General features: G+C 59.3%; 1 protein-coding gene across 1 annotated transcript in view; it reads left to right on the forward strand.

Moving 5' to 3' along the window:
* The window catches only part of ADARB2 (adenosine deaminase RNA specific B2 (inactive)), a 333,884-nt gene that overhangs the window by 186,888 nt on the left and 129,246 nt on the right, over positions 1-17,750 (forward strand). The gene's annotated exons all lie outside the window — the stretch shown is intronic.

The raw sequence follows: 17,750 nt of genomic DNA on the forward strand, positions 1-17,750 counted from the left end.
CTCTGCTTTGTCGGGTCCCTTGTAAGAATTCCGTTGGCGGGCAGCCGGGGTGGCTCAGCGGTTCAGTGCCACCTTCAGTCCAGGGCGTGACCCCGGGGTCCCAGGATCGAATCCCGCGTCGGGCTCCCTGCATGGAGCCTGCTTCTCCCTCTGCCTGTGTCTCTGCCTCTCTCTGTCTCTCTCATGAATAAATGAATAACATTTAAAAAAAAAGAATTCCGTTGGCATCACATAACAGACTGACTTTCTGGGTAAACACCCCTGAGCCATGGCATCGACAGCATCTCCTGTCGGGAGGACCAGGGTATTTCTGAGTCTCCCAGACAGACCTTTGTTCCTTCCCAAGCAAAATGCCGTTGGAAATTACTCACTCGAGAACTTAGCATTGTTTTCGGTAAATATCTGTGTGTCTAGCACAAAATGACTATAACATTTTCTTGGAATGAGTGCTGAATTACACCATGAAAACTATTGTATGATAACGTATGATGTTAGGGTCCTGGAGTTCCAGCATGGGGTTCTCCAGACCCCAACGACCTAGAGCAGAAAGTGTCCAGAAAGATAATGAACAGAGCAGCGACATGGCCTGAAGCACAGAGCAGTGCTGGGATATGCCGTTTAGAAGTGCAGTGTTTTGCTTGACTTTTACTCTCAGGGTGATGTGAACCTATAATCGAAGTCCTGTAAGATTTTTAGAGAAAAAGAAAACAGGAGAGAAATAAGAGGGTTTCCTGTAGATGCAAAGATGTGTCCCAGCACGATCGTTGAGACATCACAGCAAAACCAGCTGGTTTTCCATGCTTACGACGGAAAACAACAGAAAAATAAAAACTCACTAAAATCACACCGAGAAACAGGACGAGAGAGAAGTTCGATCCCACGTCCGAGCACTTAGATGTGCAGTTCGTTAGCTGAGCTACTAATTTCACCCTGAGCTTCCTCATAGCCAGAACATAAAGGGAAATTAGACCGTATCTCAGTGTTGCGCACTCGCGGCCACAAGGAAACAAGCACCGCACTGTCTCGAAAGGAGCGTAGGCCATGGGCTGGGGCGGGCTCCCGCGTGAGCTTCCACAGCCGTGGTTCCAACTGGGAGGAACGTCCTCGCGGTAAACCCCGCCCGGTCTGCGCGCGTGCACACACGTGTGTGGTTAATGTCCCATTTCCGTGGCTCTTTCATTGCAGTGAAACTATGTGACGTATCACTTACCATGCTAACCACGTTTTGGGGACAACTCGGTGGCATTAAGTGGATGTCCCGTCCTTGTACTCCTGGGGGAAGACGAAACTTCGTCTTCATCACGTGGTAAGCCAGTCACAAAGCTGTCAGGGACAGGGGTAGGATTCGAACCCAGGCCGCTCAGCACCGGAGTTCACACCGGCAGCCGCGAAGCGATTCTGTTCCACCTGGTTGGGTGAGGGCAGTGCCCCTTGGGGATGCTGTCTCTTGAGGGGCGTAGAGCCCCACAGGGGTCACCTGCTACGGGGTCCCCGCAAGTGCTCTGTTGTCAGGCAGCCACTCGCTCCCACCCCCACCCACGCTGTGCAATGTGGGCCCAGGAAATAGGGTGCCCCGCCCGAGCCACGCAGAGCTCCAGATACAGCACCGTGTCCTGGGGGCAAGCCTGGCAGCCAGTGGCGGTTCTGGGCTGGCCGCGCCGCAGGCCCTGAGACGTGGGTGCGGGAACACGGGAGTATAAATGTCTAGCGAAGACGCTCCCGTGCACCGGGTGCAGAGTGCTTGCACACTGGTGGTGCCCACACGGGCCAGTCCAAAACCCCAACGGGGGGCTTCCTCCCTGGGCCGGCGTGGAGGCAGAGAGCTCCTTCCAGCGGATGAGACACGGAGACGTAGACACGTCACCCGCGCGGGCGCAGGGGGAAGGTCCAGACCTGCCTTCAGATGTCCAGAGACCGGTGTGGCCACACGGATCCCAAATTAGGTGGAAACGTAGCGTGGCGCTCCAGCCCGTACCCAGATCCGCAGACGCCGGAGCCCAGAAGCTCTCTGACGACGGACGGTCGCACCTGCCATCCGGGACCAGATGCACAGGCGGCGCTCTCTTCTGTTCTACATATTTTATATATATATATATTTTTTTTGCTTTCGTGCTACTTTTCCGTGTCGCTGGGCACCTCGCACGCAGTGGGTGTGTCAGCCCTTTCGAATGAGGAAGCATCACGAGCCTCGTTGGTCAGAAGAGAAAGCTGGGGTTTCCCAGGGGTGCCTGCCCCACGTCCACCTGCCTGAGGGGCAGCGTGTTCTCCAGCAGAAGGTGCTCGTGGCCACGCGCAGCGGCCAGGACCCGCCCGTGGACGTCATACGCATCTTCACCCGCGGGCAGCCTGAGACCCTAACCTCGGGTTGTGAGGGCAGGAAATTCCCGCGGGCCCTGAGTCGTCCTCCGCGTGTGAACCTCACGCGGCCACACACGTCCAAGCCGCCGCTGGACACGGCGTGGGGACTGCCCTCTACGCCACACGGGGCCATGGCGCCCAGGAGCCTGCGGGGGTTTCCCCCCGGCCTGGCCCAGTGTGGGCGGAGGAGGAGGCGCCCTCACCTCCCGGGACGAGGCCGGTAGCCCTCCCGCACGCAAAATCCACCGTGCAAATAAGAGTTCTGGTGCCGATGGCCTTTCTGATCCGGTTGCTATGGGAACGGCGGTCAGATGGAAGAGGATAAGGAAGGGAAGTTATAAAAAGAAGGCTGTCTTTAAAACCCTTACCTTGTCTCCCCCAATCTGGCACGTTTCCATGGAAGCAGAGCAATAACTGGGTGCCGGGCGCGCTCAGGGCCCCTGCTCCCCTGGGCTGTCAATCAGGCGGCTCGGCCTCTTCCAGGGGCGTCGATTCATCCCGAAGGTGAGGACAGCAGGGTTCACGAGGCCTCCACGTGTGGGATCCTGCAAACGGCCCAGGGCCGGGGCGTACAGGTCCCCCCAGCCGTGGTGGCCGGCAGGGCTGCAGCTCCCTCCGGGAGGGCGGCCTCAAGGGACAGGGTGGGCCCCACGGAGGGGTGGCCTGGGCCGGGGGTTCTCTGTGATCTGCAAGCCCCCTGCCCAGGGCCCCTGCTGCTGCCATCAGCCTGCCCTGCCTGCCCCGAGGCCACAGAGCTCCCCCTGCACCCCCTGCCTGCGCGGGCTCTCCCGTGGGGTCTGCATGACGCCCTGCGGTCCCTTCCAGGGCGTCTCACCCCTGGAGACGGTCCCCTTTAATCAGGCACCGACAACTTCCCGCCTCTGAAGGGCACCTCCTGTGTTGGCAGCGCCAGGTGGTCTCACCGTCCACAGAGCAGCTGCACCTGTTCCCAGGCACGTCTAACTGCCTCCGGGACAGCGACTTGTCACCCAGATCAGAGGAGAAACAAATCTGTGTCCCAGAGCGGACAGACGACTCGCCTCCCCGTGGCCTGTGCCCTCGGATCCTTGGCCCGCACTCTTCACCTGAAGCTCCCTCGCAAAGGCCCGGTGCTCACGGCCCTGCCCGGGTCCGCTCTGCGTCCAGCCTCAGCTCCAAATCCACACAAACACCCAGGGCACCCGCCGCGTGAGGTCACGCAGGGTCTCCCCCACCAGCGGCGCTCACAGTATCCATGGGGGCCAGGGGACAAAAGATCAGGCTCGGAGCTACTCCACAGCTGTCCTGTTAGGGTCCCTCGGGCTGGGGGCAATTCTGCGGGTGCCGGCCTCCGGGCAGGGAGGTAGGGGAAGGCCTAGTCTCCGTGTCCAGAGAGGGCAGGCGAGGCCCAGGAACACGCAGCCGGGATGACGGGGACGCGGGGTTGGGACAAACGTCTCCTGTCGCCCATCCTGTGGTCCCAGGCAAACATGCAAGGAGACCAAGCGGCGCAGCCCCAGGAAGACGGCAGCTCAGAGGAGGCTGTAAGGGCAGCAGGCGCGGGAGGTCGGCCCGAGGGCCCGGCCCGGAACACACGGCCTGCCCCGCCTGCTGCGCCCTGGCTGCCCCTCCAGCCCGCGATGCTCCCTCCCGGTCACCGCGTCCTCGGCCTCCCAGCTCCTCCCTCGGGGACCCCCATGGGACCCCCCCATCCCCGGGGCACCCTGGCCACCATCCCCTGTACCACCTGCACCCCCCAAGGCCGAGCCACTCTGGCCCCGGCTGCCCCTCCAGCCCGTGGTGCTCCCGGTCACCGCGTCCCCGGCCTCCCAGCTCCTCCCGACACCTGCCCCGGGGCTCCGTCACCCTCACGGCCGCCCCACTCTCGTGCCTCCCCTCATCCCTTTCCCAGCTCCGGCCATATCTGCTTGCTTGTCCCTTAAGTCACAGGACTCTAACTCCAAAATTTCAGACACGGGCTTTCCTTTGCGTGCAAGGCTCTGCGTCCGCCCTAGGAACGGCCAGGTCCCCCAGGCATTGAAACTAAGCAAAAATTTCCTGGTTTCAAAACACGTCGGCATGCATCCTAAAAACCAAAGCTCACCAGGTGTAGTATCCGTCATGGGAAAAACGTCCCAGGAAGATTATCCCCATAGATCGTTTAGAAATCTCATGCTGAAACTGATGGCCAAGGTTTGCTCAGGAGGAGACGCGCTGAATGGGTGTCCTGCTCGGATGTTTCCAGACGAGGAGGCCAGGAGGCTGCTGGAGCCCCGCTCATCATCAATCCTGCTCACCTCCCCACACCGTTCTCTCCCGATGCGATGCACGCCCTCGTGGCACAGACCGGGCTGGGCCCGATCTGCTTCAGCCACACCTGGCCTGACACCTCAGGCGGGGCTCCTCTGAGTCCCTCCGCCTGGATGGCCCTCCTCCTCATCCTTCCAGAAGGACTCCCTTGAAGGTGACCCGGTTGCAGCAGCTCCTCACCCACGCTCGCTGGGCCAGGCGCCCTTCCACCACTGCACTAGTCACAACGTTCTGGAACCATCTCCTTGATCCGTTCTCTCAAAAGACCTTATCTCAAGGTTAGAACGACATCTTGCTCATCCCGGGAACCTCATGACCCGGCATTCAGTAGATGCTTACATAAGTCGCTTGAGCTCTTAGACCCAACCGTTCCCTCTGCGGGCAAAATGAGGAAGTGCCTGCTGACTTGTAACACAAGAAAAGCTGCCTAGTCATCCTCATGACCACAGCCCGAGACTACCGCCCCGTTGAAGTGGCCTCTGCCCGAAACCACCGCTCCCAGGAAGAAGGCCTGATGGCGAGATGGCCCCTTCGTTAGTTTTAGATGTGAGAACCGATTGCGGGTTCAAGGAGACACCCACATGCCCAGGAAGCACGGTTCCTGCCGCGGGAGTTATAATGGGAACGCCGTAACCCGGCCTGGGATAATGGAGCAACGTGAGGTCTACCGGAAAACATCACCTCTGGATCTCACCCCGTCCCCCTACAGAAAGCAAAAACGTAACGAGAACAAGTCTCATTCGTGCGGTAGCTGGAGACATCCAGACACAGCGCTCTGCTGGCACAGTGGCGTTTCCGAGGGACGGCAGGCGACTTCACGAGGAGGTGGATCCTAAAAACCTAAGGAGACCTTTCTGCTGAGCTCCGACGATAGAAAGAAATCTTCTGCGGGACAGTGGTGTGCTCATTCATTGGAGGCTGAGATACCACTCCTTCCAGATCGTTCCGCAGCAGGGCGCCGGGCTGCTGAGAAATGTGAGGGTGTCTTTATGGGTTCTCCTTTCTTGCGTCCTTATGAGCAATCGAGTTCGGTAGATTTTTACCTGTATTCGCATCTAGAGGTCGCTTACACACAACCCACCGTGGGAGTCACAGAATCTGCTAAAAATGGGAGCCGCTGGGTTCATAAAGGCTGAAGTCACGTGTTTACGGCAAATCCAAGCTCCCATAAGCCCACGCACACCCAGATGAGTGGGGTTCCTGCGGTCCGATCGACACACTTGTAGGAATGCACCCTGGCGTTACCTGGTATTAGTCGGGATTTTCGGTGGCTGCTCGGCGCTCTGGCATAAAGTTCTGTGAGGTTCACCTGGACATAGGTCTTCAACCCGGCGGCCTACGGTGATGCCACGCAGATGCGCACCGGCCGCAGTCTCACCCTTCCCTCCCGCCAGCTGCACTTGCAGGGGTGCGTGTAGAGCGGCTCGTGTGGTCAGACCGGGGCCAAGAAGGCAGACGAGCAGCCCACCCCCCGCCCTGACGAGCCCTGGGGACAGTGCTGCTGCTGCTGCTGCTGCTGCATCGGACAAGTGGCGCCCGGGGATCCCCTATTAGGCGGCCCTCGGCTGGGGCGGCATGCAGCAGGATGGGCACCTGGGCCAGGTGAGGTGGGTGGCCTTCCGGAGCTCGGATCCGCCGACGACGACAAAACCCAAGCCAGCCGGGCTCCTGCACGTCCCCGCCCGGCACCCATTGGAAGCTCGTTTGCGTCACCCACGCTGACCCGCTCCGTCCTCGCTCCTCGTGCAAGTGCTGTTCACTCTCGGCTCCAAGACGCTGCTGTTTTCTCCGTTTGGTTGGATTCATTCCGCAAGCTCAAAATTCACCCCCTCCCACCCGAGCTCTGCTCACTCATCACCGAGACCTTCTAAAATCATCTCTGCAATCTCGCCCCGAACTCTCTTAGCATCTCGCCTGTGCCTCCTCCATGGAGTCAGAGGAGCTCACATCTTCTCCACAGGCCGCAGACGCCCTGAGCACAGCCGTGCTCTACCTACAGGTCCATCCCCAGAAGTGACTGACGGTGCCTCGGTGCCTCGGCGACAGCAGCTTCAAGACACATGTAAATAGGGCAGCCCTGGTGGTGCATTGGCTTAGCGCCACCTGCAGCCCAGGGCGTGACCCTGGAGACCTGGGATCAAGTCCCAGGTCAGGCTCCCCACATGGAGCCTGCTTCTCCCTCTGCCTGGGTCTCTGCCCCTCTCTCTCTGTCTGTCTCTATGAATAAATAAATAAAATCTTAAAAAAAAAAAAAAAGAAAAAAGACACGTGTCAATAGTGCGCCGTGCACCCCGGCCTGTAGATTCAGCTTCACAATCCTGTTTCCGGTGCTTCTGCGTCCAGACCCAGGAGTGGGATTGGTGGGTCGTAGGGTCGTCGTGTTTTTTTATTTCTTGAACAGTGTCCTTGCTGTTTTCCAGTGGCTGTGCTATCATGCGTTTCCTCCAATAAACTGAAAATTTTTTGAAAATTAAAACTTGGCAGGGGCCCCTGGGTGGCTCATTCGGTTAAGTCTCTGATTCTTGGTTGTGGCTCAGGTCATGATCTCAAGGTTGTGAGATCGAGCCCGTCGGGCTCCACGCTCAGCAGAGATCCTGCTTCGGGTTCTTTCTCCCTCTGCCCCTCACCACTCTGGCTTTCTCTTTCTCTCTCTCAAATAAATCTTTTTTTTTTTTTAAAGGGTGCCTGGGTGGCTCAGGCGGTTAAGGGTCTGTCTGCCTTCGGCTCAGGGCAGGATCCCCGGGTCCCGGGATCAAGCCCCACATGGGGCTCCCCACTCAGCGGGGAGTCTGCTTCTCCCTCTCCCTCTGCTACTCCCCCTGCTGGTGCTCCCTCCCACTCACTCTCTCTCTCAAGTGAATAAAATCTTTAAAAAAATAAATAATAGAAAATAAAAACTGCAACTTGGCAATCACCATCGGATAGCTTAAGTAAAATCAGGATGTCTAATGGTTTTCAAGTCTTTGTACTTCTTTTAAAAACAAATGCTAAGATCGTGACGCTAAAAGGAAACAATCGTCATCATCATCTCAAATCCCGGGAGGAGTCGAGACGTGACCAAGAATTACCTAGAAACTGCGTTTCGCCAGCAGGACAAAGGTGGTAACCGTCGGCATCCAAAGCAGCGGGACGGACGTGTGGTCAGCGAGAGCGGAGGTAACGCGGCATCGCCCCGTCTGCCGTGCTGGAGCCGCCCCAGTGACGCCCGGCCCGCGGCCCCAGCAGGAAGCACGCACTGGCCAGGCCGCTCCCGCGGGAGGCCTGGGACCCGCGGCCTGAGCACTGGGCCCACCTGCACGCCAAGCCGGGCACTCATGGGCATCCCGCCCCCCTCCGCCTCCACCCCAAGGAAAGCCTCATTCCGCGAGAGACCAAAGAAGAGACAACTGGGTTTGACTTTATTTTGACTTGCCTTGCTGCTGTTTTACTTTTCAGCTTCAAAAATATTTGAGAATGTCCAAGTGATCATATTATTTCAGAAGGAGGAAACCCAAGGGAAAAAAAAAAGAGAAAAAAAAAGGACGGGATCAATCCCCCCCACAACCTTGCATGGATGACACGTCACACACACCTTGGCCGAGACGCGGCCCTCACACACAGTGGGCACGGAGGCACAGTGCACCGCCGCAATTGCAGGAGGAAGGCTCCGGGCCCTGCGGGGTGCAGGGGGAGCATTTAGAGCCGCGGCTGAGCTAAAGAATTACTGACGCTCGGTGCCCTGGTCAGACGGATGGCTGTCACTTCACGAGCAGGGGCGCAGCGCGGTGCCAGTGCCAGCCACCTCCGGCCAGCGCCAGCAGTCTATTTAAAAGTACAAGATAGGGGGATCCCTGGGTGGCGCAGTGGTTTGGCGCCTGCCTTTGGCCCAGGGCGCGATCCTGGAGACCCAGGATCGAATCCCACGTCAGGCTCCCGGTGCATGGAGCCTGCTTCTCCCTCTGCCTGTGTCTCTGCCTCTCTCTCTCTCTCTGTGACTATCATAAATAAATAAACATTTTAAAAAAAAAAGGAAAAGTACAAGATAGAATAAAGGAAATAGTACATTTTACATTTTGCCAGCATAAACATTTATTTTTATTTTCCCAAAGCGCCGAGTGCCGGAACTGCGTCAGGGGTGCTTACAGGATTGCTTCCACTTTCTGCCCTCCGCTCCCCGGGGTCGCGGGCTGACTGCCCGGTGTGTAGACCGCGTGTGGGGGCTGCTGGCTCGGCCCTTTGCACGTCCCACGCCTCCTCTGTCAGCCCGCCTGGCGCTCCCAGGCCTGCTGCAGGAGCCAAGGGGCCGCCCGACGTCAGCACAGCCCGACGGCCGCTGGGCGGGAGCCGCATCCCTGGGTTTCCGAAGCTCGGCCCGGCGTTCAACGCCTGAGAAGACGCAGAAGGAGATCGTCCTGGGGCAAGGCTGCACGGTCCGTGATTCGTTCTCCAGAACACAATCGGACGGTTGTTTGGGTTTTTTTTTTTTTTTAATTGGTTCCCCCACGAGGACTCTTGGCTTCAAGACCTCACAGAAGCTCCAAACCCGGCAATGCCTTTGTGCGCAAATGCTCTTCCCAAATCACGTGCCTCTCGAATCAGCGCCGGGAGCTGACGTGATGAGCGCTTACAGTGTTGCAGACGGCTGCGCACGAAGCGGCTCCAAAGTGGCTCCCTTGTGTGTGGGGTGTAAGCCAGCCGGGCACTCCCTGTCTCCGAGGGAAAAGCAGAGATGGGGGGAGTCGAGGCACAGCCGCAAACCTCCTGAGCTGACACCTGCGCGCACCTCGTCCTGCTCCAGAACGCCCTGCCTTCCGCACTCAGCACCCAGGGACCTGCCCTTCCCCATGTCCCGTCTGTCCGTGTGTCCCGCAGGGGCCGCCCAGACTCCTGGGCCCGGAGCCACACCGCAGCTGCAGGCGCTCGGCTCCAGAGGCAAAGGGGAAGCCTTTGTCGCGCCGTCCCGGGATGCAATCCTGGGAAAGTGTGATGAATTCAGAGGGTGGGGACTGTGGGCACCAGGGCGCAGCCTGAGGAAAATCTTTCCACGCAGATTGATGCCCGCCCGCTGGCCCCGCACTCTCTGAGCGCAGCTGCTCCACCGAGGACCGTGGGCCCGAGTCTCTTGGCCGCGCATGAACCTGGGATAAATCAACCTAACTGTGAAGATGTAGCCGCCCCCCTGGGGCCCTGAGAGGAGGAAGGAACTGTCTGTGTCCCCCGCGTGTGTGGCATTTCCAAGGATCTAGACCCATTTAGAGAGAGCGTCCAAGCCACTGAGCACTTGGGTGAATCTGCGTGTGGTTGCTGGGGCGGCGTCTCTCTGGGCCACCCGGGGTTCCTGACCTATGCCCGCCGCAGAGCGTGGGAGGAGGGCAGCTTGGAGGTCGTGGGAACTGAGGGCAGGGAGTCCATGCGTGGCCCCCGCGGGACCCTCCCCAGGCACACAGTGGCTCCCCTGTGCCCCCCCGGAGCCCCGGGCCGCGAACCCGTGGCCGTGAGCTCCCGCCTAACCCAGTCCCACCTTGGGCCTGCAGCCTGACCCCTCCATCTGCGCAAAATGCAAGACAAAAATTTATACAAGAGAGTAAGAGTCTCGCTTCAGTCGAGCGCCGCTGCTGCCGCGGGCTGTGGCTGCGGCCTGGGCGGCGGCACGATGGCCAGTGTCAAAGCAAAGTCCCCCCGCCCGCCTCCCGCTGGGCACCCGGCTCATCGCGCCCTCCCGCGGGGCTGGGCCTGGGTGGGCAGCACACCTGGGCACCGAGGGGGCCACACGCTGACGCGCTCCCCATCCCCAGTGCTTGCCTCGGGCCAGGAGCCGTGCAAAATGCTTCACAAGGGTGACAGAGGGACGGTGTCGCTGCGGCCCAGTGACGGGCACGGCTCTCGCCGGCTCTCCCCCCCCCCCCCCCCCGCCCACCGTAGCTGGCAGCCCTGAGCCCCTTCCCCACGTGCACGGAGGGGTTTCCTGTCAGCACCAGGGCTGCAGACCGGCTGCCGGCAACTCCCAGGTGGGACGCGCACCCAGTCCCCGCCGGCCCCTGGCGCCCTGGGAGGCAGCAGCGGGCGGCACAGGGCAGGGGCAGAGGCATCAGCGCGGGCCTGTCCTCTCCGCCGGCCTCTGGCAGCTCCTGTTTGCAGGCCTGGCTCCGGGGCCCACTGGCCGGGTTCTCCCAACGGCCTCAGGCTGGGGAGGCACTTCCAGCCACGCTCTGTTCTCTGTTGCCCCAGAGTTGGACCACGGCCCAGAAAATACGGGCGCCCGACGTTAAAAACCTCAAATGAGAAAAGACCCAAAATGAGTGATTAGGGTGAAGGTGGCTACAGACCGGAACAGGAGTCCCGGGAGCCGAGAGCCCAAGGGTCTGGCCCGCACGCAGGCTGCCACCACGGCGGCAAGCAGAGCTCCCGGGAGCTGCTCTTCGGGGCCCCGAGGCCTGCCGTGGGCTCCGAGGGGCGCCCCCGACCCCGACCCCACGCCACCCACCCCCACACCTTTGTGGACTTCTCCCCAGGCCCCCGCTGTCCCGAGGTGCTGTGAGATGCTCAAACACTGACCACCACCTCCAGGAAGCCTCTCAACCTCAAGAAGTGCTTGCAGCGCTTCGGGGGCTTTCTTGACATTTGCAAACTGAAAGAGGCGCGGTGCTTCCTCCCTGGCCTGCTCTTCAAGCTCTCCGACAGGGTGTAAGTAACGCACAGTACAGCTCCCCCTTTTTAAGGCACACCCTTCGAGCTTGGATGCACAGAAAGCCTTAAAAGCACCATCAAAATATGAAATAGTCCCATCATCCCAGAAACATTCAGTTCCTGTCCCCAATCCCTCGACTGCTCTCTCTCCTGCCCCTAAAACGGAGCGCAGGTCAGGAGCGCGCGGTCAGGAGCACATCCCCAGGAGTGCGTGGTCAGGAGCTCAGGGTCAGGAGCACATCCCCAGGAGCAGGGGGAGCCAGGAGTGCGGGGCCAGTAGCCTGGGGTCAGGAGCATGGAGTCAGGAGTGCAGGGCCGGGAGCACGGGGTCAGGAGCACATCCCCAGGAGCATGTGCTCAGGAGCTCAGGGTCAGGAGCACATCCTCAGGAGCATGGGGCCGGGTGCACGACGGGGTCAGGAGCGGGGGGCCGGGAGCACGGGCCCAGGAGCACACAGTCAGGAGCTCAGGGTCAGGAGCACATCCCCAGGAGCGTGGGGCCAGGAGTGTGGGGCCAAGAGAGCAGGGTCAGGAGCGAGGGGGCCGGGAGCGCGGGCCCAGGAGCACCCACAGAATAGGGGGCTTGTCAACCACCGGCCTCCACTGTCCGCAGCGCTGGCGGCCAGGGGACCTGGGCCCGGTGTCTGGTGAGAGCCGCCTCCCAGTCCACACACTGCGCGTCTCCTGCCCCTCACCTGGGGAGTGAGGGGCTCCCGGGGGCTGTTAGAAGGTCACTGACCCCTCGTGGGGGCCCCCTGGCCACCTCCTCACCCCCGAAGCCCACCTCCTGGCACCAGCACGCTGGGGCAGGACGCAGACATTCCCTCGCAGCAGCCACTGCTTCATGTCTCCCTGGCAGGTCCCGGCCACCCGTAGGGTCTTCTGGGGAGTCAGTCCGTGTGAAACCCTAACGCAGAAGTACTTGGGGGGAGACGGGTGCCTGCCTGAGGGTGCGGAGGTCACGGGGTGGGAGGGGGCGGGGGGCAGAGGGGCGGGAGGGGGGCGGGAGGCCTGCAGACGGTCACGGGCCCAGGGGCGCACGCGGGGCAGGGCCGAGAGCAAACCTCTGCAGTTTTGCCTGAGAAAGCAAACCCGGCGGCTACATAATTAGTAAAATAATTTAAAAATCATCTGTGCTACTTCCAGAGAGAAAGATTCAGAAACTCACCTTGTAGCTTAATTGGGACAATTACTTAAAGTCCATCAGAAGCGGGGAAGGCACGGGAGATCGATATCTTTAAGGAATCACTCTTCAAAACATACCTTTCCTCATCAGGGCAAATGTCTTTTTTTAAAAAAAAAAAATCCTATGCAGAGAAAGAATTAGACAAATTGCCCTTGAAATTTCTCCATCCTCGTTCTGCAAGGAATAAATCCTCGGGCTCCGTGATGAAAGGGTTATGTGCTGGTTCTCGCATCCCGACTCGGGAGGAGCTGTAACCGCAGTGAGCGTGTCTCCTGCGCCGGCGTCGGGGCGGCCCCACACACAGGCACGCGAGTGCACCGGGCCCGCGGACGCCAGGGCTGTGCCGAGCCGCCGGGGCGGGGAAATCACTTGGGGTCGGGGCCTCTTCCACGGTGTCCCGGGTCTGAGGTCGGCTGTCGAGGTCCGAAGCCCAAGGCTGTTCCCGGCGCGGCTTCCCCACGTCCCATCCACCGCGCAGGCAGGTGCGGACTCCCAAGGAGCTCGTTCCTTCGACTCAGAGCAGCCACGTTTCTCCGTCCTGGTAAACGGAAGCCGAAAACAGTGGGATATGTACTGTTCAGGTTAGCTTTCGCACTGGGCCATAAACCTGTGCGCACCCCGGACACGTGCTCGGTCCACGGAGCAGGGGCCTCTCCCGCTTCAGGCAAACCTGATACTACGCTCTGGGGGCCACACGTCAAGGAGCGCCCCCGACCTTGAGGTGGTAAAGCCTCACACCAGCTTCTTTCAGGTGGAGCCTCCCAGGCCCCGGGTGCGTCCAGGTGCTGAGCTGCCGAGAGCGGAGGGCGGGAGGTGTCCAGACGAGGACGCCTTTGCAGGGGGAAGGTCCGTGGGCCGGAGACGGGGCACCGACACGGTGCTGCGGAAGCAGGGCTGGTCCACAGAGGCCGGGGCCCGAGCTGCGGCCGCCCTCCGACAAATGCACAGGCACACGGCAAGTTCCAGTGTGTGTGGGTGGGGGGGTAAGGATCATTTGAGACCTGCTCCTGGGAGGCTGTCCGTCCACGAGGGATTGGGGTCCGTGCGGGGGGAAGCTCTCTGTACACAGAGGGCCATGGTCCATGCGGGACCTTCACACGGAAACCCCTCCTGGAGGGCCCACCCCCAGGGCCATGACCACCCCCCGGGAACTCATCACCCCCGCTGGGGCTGGCGCAGAGCCAGGGCCCCCGAGGGTCAGCGTCTGCACAGGCCTGTCTCCGGAGCTCCCCCCCGCCCCCCGCCTACACCCTTCCCTCTGTGCAGGTCCGGGGTGGCAGACCCCTTCCTACAAGGACACCTGTGTCACCTCCTTACACACCTTATGTCCACAAACGCTCTGAAGGGCCAGGGATCAGGCTCAAGCACAGAACCTGGGCCACACGGGTCCCCCTGCGCCACGGGGTGTGACCGGGCCACCCGGGGCGGGGAGGCGGCATCCGGCTCCCACCCACACGGCCATGGGGCAGACACCGGGAGCGGGCCAGGGTCTGAGGCCCCAGGGCTCAACGGGGAGGACAGTGGGTTTCAGGGTACACAGAGAAGAGGGGCTTGTCCCGGGGATGCTGGGCGACACAGCTCCGGAGCCAAGAGCCGACTCCTGGCCTCTCTGTCTTTGCTGCTTCAGTAGAAACGTGCCCGTCATCAGCACTGAAGGGCGGAACAGCCTGATTTCCCAGACTCCTCACTAGACCAGGGACCCGGGCTGCATGGGGCTCCCCCGTTGGCAGAGGACCGAGCGGGTCGGGGGGTGCTCGCGTGCACTGGGAAGGACCTGCAGCTGTGACGGCGGCCGCTGTCCCTGGAGCCCTGCAGGGCGTGGGCGCGCTGGTGGCAGGACGGTCCCCGGGGGCAGCAAGCTGCTTCTCCGGGGGGGGGGGGGAGCAGCTAATGAGGTTCCCTCGCCCGCTGGAAGCGCCCCACGGAGGCTGTGTGGGGTCGGGGCGCCTCCAAGCCGATCGCCCGTCTGGGTCAGAGTCTGCATGTCCCCGGAGCGCCCCACCCCTCCCCGCAGTCCTCACAGCCACCGACCTGGCCCAACAGAGCGGAGTCTTACATCTAAATAATTCTGTATTTCTGTTACCGGGAGGTTATTCTCTTAAGATTTCCTTGTGGTTTCGACCGGTTATATCTTACTCAAACAAAACATGTTGTTTAGGGTGAAACTGTCCTGGGAGATCATGAGATGCCATCTCCTTTCGAGGGAAGGAACTGACGCCTCCCGGGTGGCCCAGAGAGCCCGTGTCTCCCGGGGAAGGCTCAGTCTTCTGTGTCACCGAGTGGGGGGCTGGACAGGCTCTTGGGGGGTGGGGGCAGCAAGGACGGGGCTTCCGGTCACCTTGTCACCGCCGGGGGCTCCAGGTCATCTCGCCGACCAGCAGGGTCACAAAGGCCTCCGGGGCCACTGTCATCGGCGTGCGAGACTCGCTGCCGCGGGAACAATGCCCCTGATGGTGGCCTCGGCTGTCCTCAAGGAGCAGCTGGGGCAGGGCGTTTGTCCAAGGGGCGGGCAGGGGACGGGATATCCCGACGGGCGACGGGCGTCCTCAGGCATGCTCCGGAGGTGGGCGGTGGTCACGCTGTTCCGTTGGTGGTCATGCCGTCCTTCAGTGCCCGGGGAAGCGGCACAGCTGGGGTGGATGGTCCCGAACGCAGGGACCAGGACTTAGACTGGCTTCTGTTCTCGCTAGGAGATGTGATCTAGAACGTTCTCTGAGCTTCCTCTCCAGCAGGTCCCAAGGCTGCGCCTCACTGATGTGGGATTTTTACTTGTGACAGAATTATAGGTTTCATCCAGCGGGGCCGTTGGTCTGCCTGGAAAGCGCATGCCAATAACTGGAGCCAGGTTACGTATTCAGGACGCCCTACCGCGAACGAGACCTGGCAACCACCCGCTTAGGAATGGGCTGACCAGCCACGAACCGTGTGCTCCCTTGCACGACGCGAACTAGAATGTGTTTTTCATTTGTGTTCCTGTAAAAAACGTGTCTGTGTGCTCGCGGTTGAGAAGGAGCAGTTTCCAGGTGCAAAAATTGCTTTTTTTTTTTTTTTAAGGTAAACTCATTACGATAAAAAAAAAAAAAAAGTCTGTAGTTGGATGGATTAGAACTGAGTTTGTACCCATTAAGAAAAATCAGAAGTTGGCCATCACGAATGGCCCCAAAATAGTAGTAAGAATGTTCATTTTTAAAAACATGAACAAAGCCAGTAGGAAAACTTTCTGATTCTATTAAAAAAAAATGGAGACATCGTTTTTAGAGGATAAAAGGGCAATACCTCAAACACAGTGCTAGCTCTGAACGGAGCTTAACTCTCCACGAAAGGGTGTCGGGTGGCTTTTATCTGTGTTCTTGCCCAATCGTTGCTTGTTTTCCTTCCTTTAAAGTCTTGTTCTCGTATTTGTTGGCTTAGATGTGGCTGCTGCACCTGCAGATGCTCTAGGAACTCTGTACTGTCAGGGTCTGAATTACCTGGCAATCTGTATTTCCTAATAATTTTGCTCATCATCTTCATTATAAATTAAAGCTTTAAACTGAGACAGGGACTATTTTTAAAATACGTATCAAATGGGCAGCCCAGGTGGCTCAGCGGTTTAGGGCCGCCTTCAGCCCAGGGCGTGACCCCGGGGTCCTGAGATCGAGTCCCGCATCGGGCTCCCTGCACGGAACCTGCTTCTCCCTCTGCCTGGGTCTCTGCCTCTCTCTCTCTCATGAATAAGTAAATAAAATCTTTTAAAAAATACATATCAAACGATGAGACTTCTTCTCCTTCCGGGTGGCGTTCCATCCGCATCTGGCGAGCGGACTGGGGCGGCCGCGCCACGACAAGCCAACCCACCGCCTCCTCCTCACCGCGGCTTTCAGCCGCATCTGCCCACCGCGCAGGCCTTGCAGGCGGGACTTGGAGTCCACTTGCAAGTGCACGGTGCCCGTGAAAATCACGTAGCTCGGCGACGGCGACTCATCCTTTCCCCGGAGGGTGAAAAAGCCTTGGATGGATCGGATTCCAGGACTGGGTTTTTTTGTTGTTGTTATTAAGGATTTTATTTATTTACTCACGAGAGGTACAGAGAGGGAGGCAGAGTTTTGTAAGCAGATTTCCTCGGTGGGAGTGAACTCATGTAGACCTGCGTCCACCGCCGGCTGATGTCAGAACAGCAACAAGGCCCGGTCTCAGTTCCTGCAGAATCTCAGGGGACAGGCGGGAATTCTCTTAAAGCTTGGCCTTGGGGTCTTCTTTTCTTCTTTAAAAAACAAAAATGTGGTAAGACACACATAACGTAGACACCCATTACCATCTTTAGGCACACGGTTCCCTGGCCTTAAGTACATTCACCGTTGGGCAGCCATCCCTGCCGCCATCGCCCCAACCCAAAACTGTCCCCAGCCAACACTAACTAACCCCAGCCCCAGGTGCCATCTTTCTTACTGTCCCCGTGACTTTTATCGCCCTAAGTATCTCGTGGAAGGGGGATCACACAGCATTTGCCCTTTGGTGACTGACTCACGTCGCTGAACGTAACGTCCTCAAGGGTCATCCGTGCTCCAGCGTGGGTCCCCGTCTCCATCCTTTGTCCCTCACCCGTCTACACCACACTTGTTCACCCAGACATCAGGGTTGCTTCCAACTTGCGGCTGCTGTGAATGACGAGCCGTGAACGTGCGAGTGCAGGCACCGGAAGTGGGGTGGCCGGGTCGCTGTCGGGAGGCAGAGCCACACCGTTCCCCGCAGCGTCGTGCCGTTTTACATTCCTGCCGGGAGTGCTCCTCGCCAACCCTCCTCCCTTCCTGTGAGAGCTCCCATCTTGCTGGGCGCGCGCTGGAATCTTCCACTACTCTCCGTGTGCGCTTCCCTCACCGCCGGCGGAGCCGAACGTTTTTCTCTATGCTCATTCCATTCATTCGTCATTCTTGTTTGGACAAAAGTCTCTTCGTTTTAATCGGGTTCTGTGTTTTTTGTTGTTGTTTCTTTAGAGTTTGTTCTTGTTTGTGGTTTGGTTTGGTGTTCGGTTGTAGGGGTCGTTCAACTACTCGGGATATGAACCCTTGATCACATACATGATTTGCAGGTCTTTTCTCCCACTCTGGAGGTTGCCTTCTCGCTCTGTTGTCTTCTTGATGTGCAAAATATTTTAATTTTGGTTAAGTTCAATCCATTTGTTTTGTTTGTTTGTTTCCTGTGCTTGGGTGTCATATCCAAGAAACCATTGCCAAATCCAACGTCGTGAAGCTCTCATTCCGTTTCCTTCCAA

This window comes from Canis lupus, chromosome 2 (assembly GCF_011100685.1).
Source record: "Canis lupus familiaris isolate Mischka breed German Shepherd chromosome 2, alternate assembly UU_Cfam_GSD_1.0, whole genome shotgun sequence".
Classification (NCBI taxonomy): domain Eukaryota; kingdom Metazoa; phylum Chordata; class Mammalia; order Carnivora; family Canidae; genus Canis; species Canis lupus.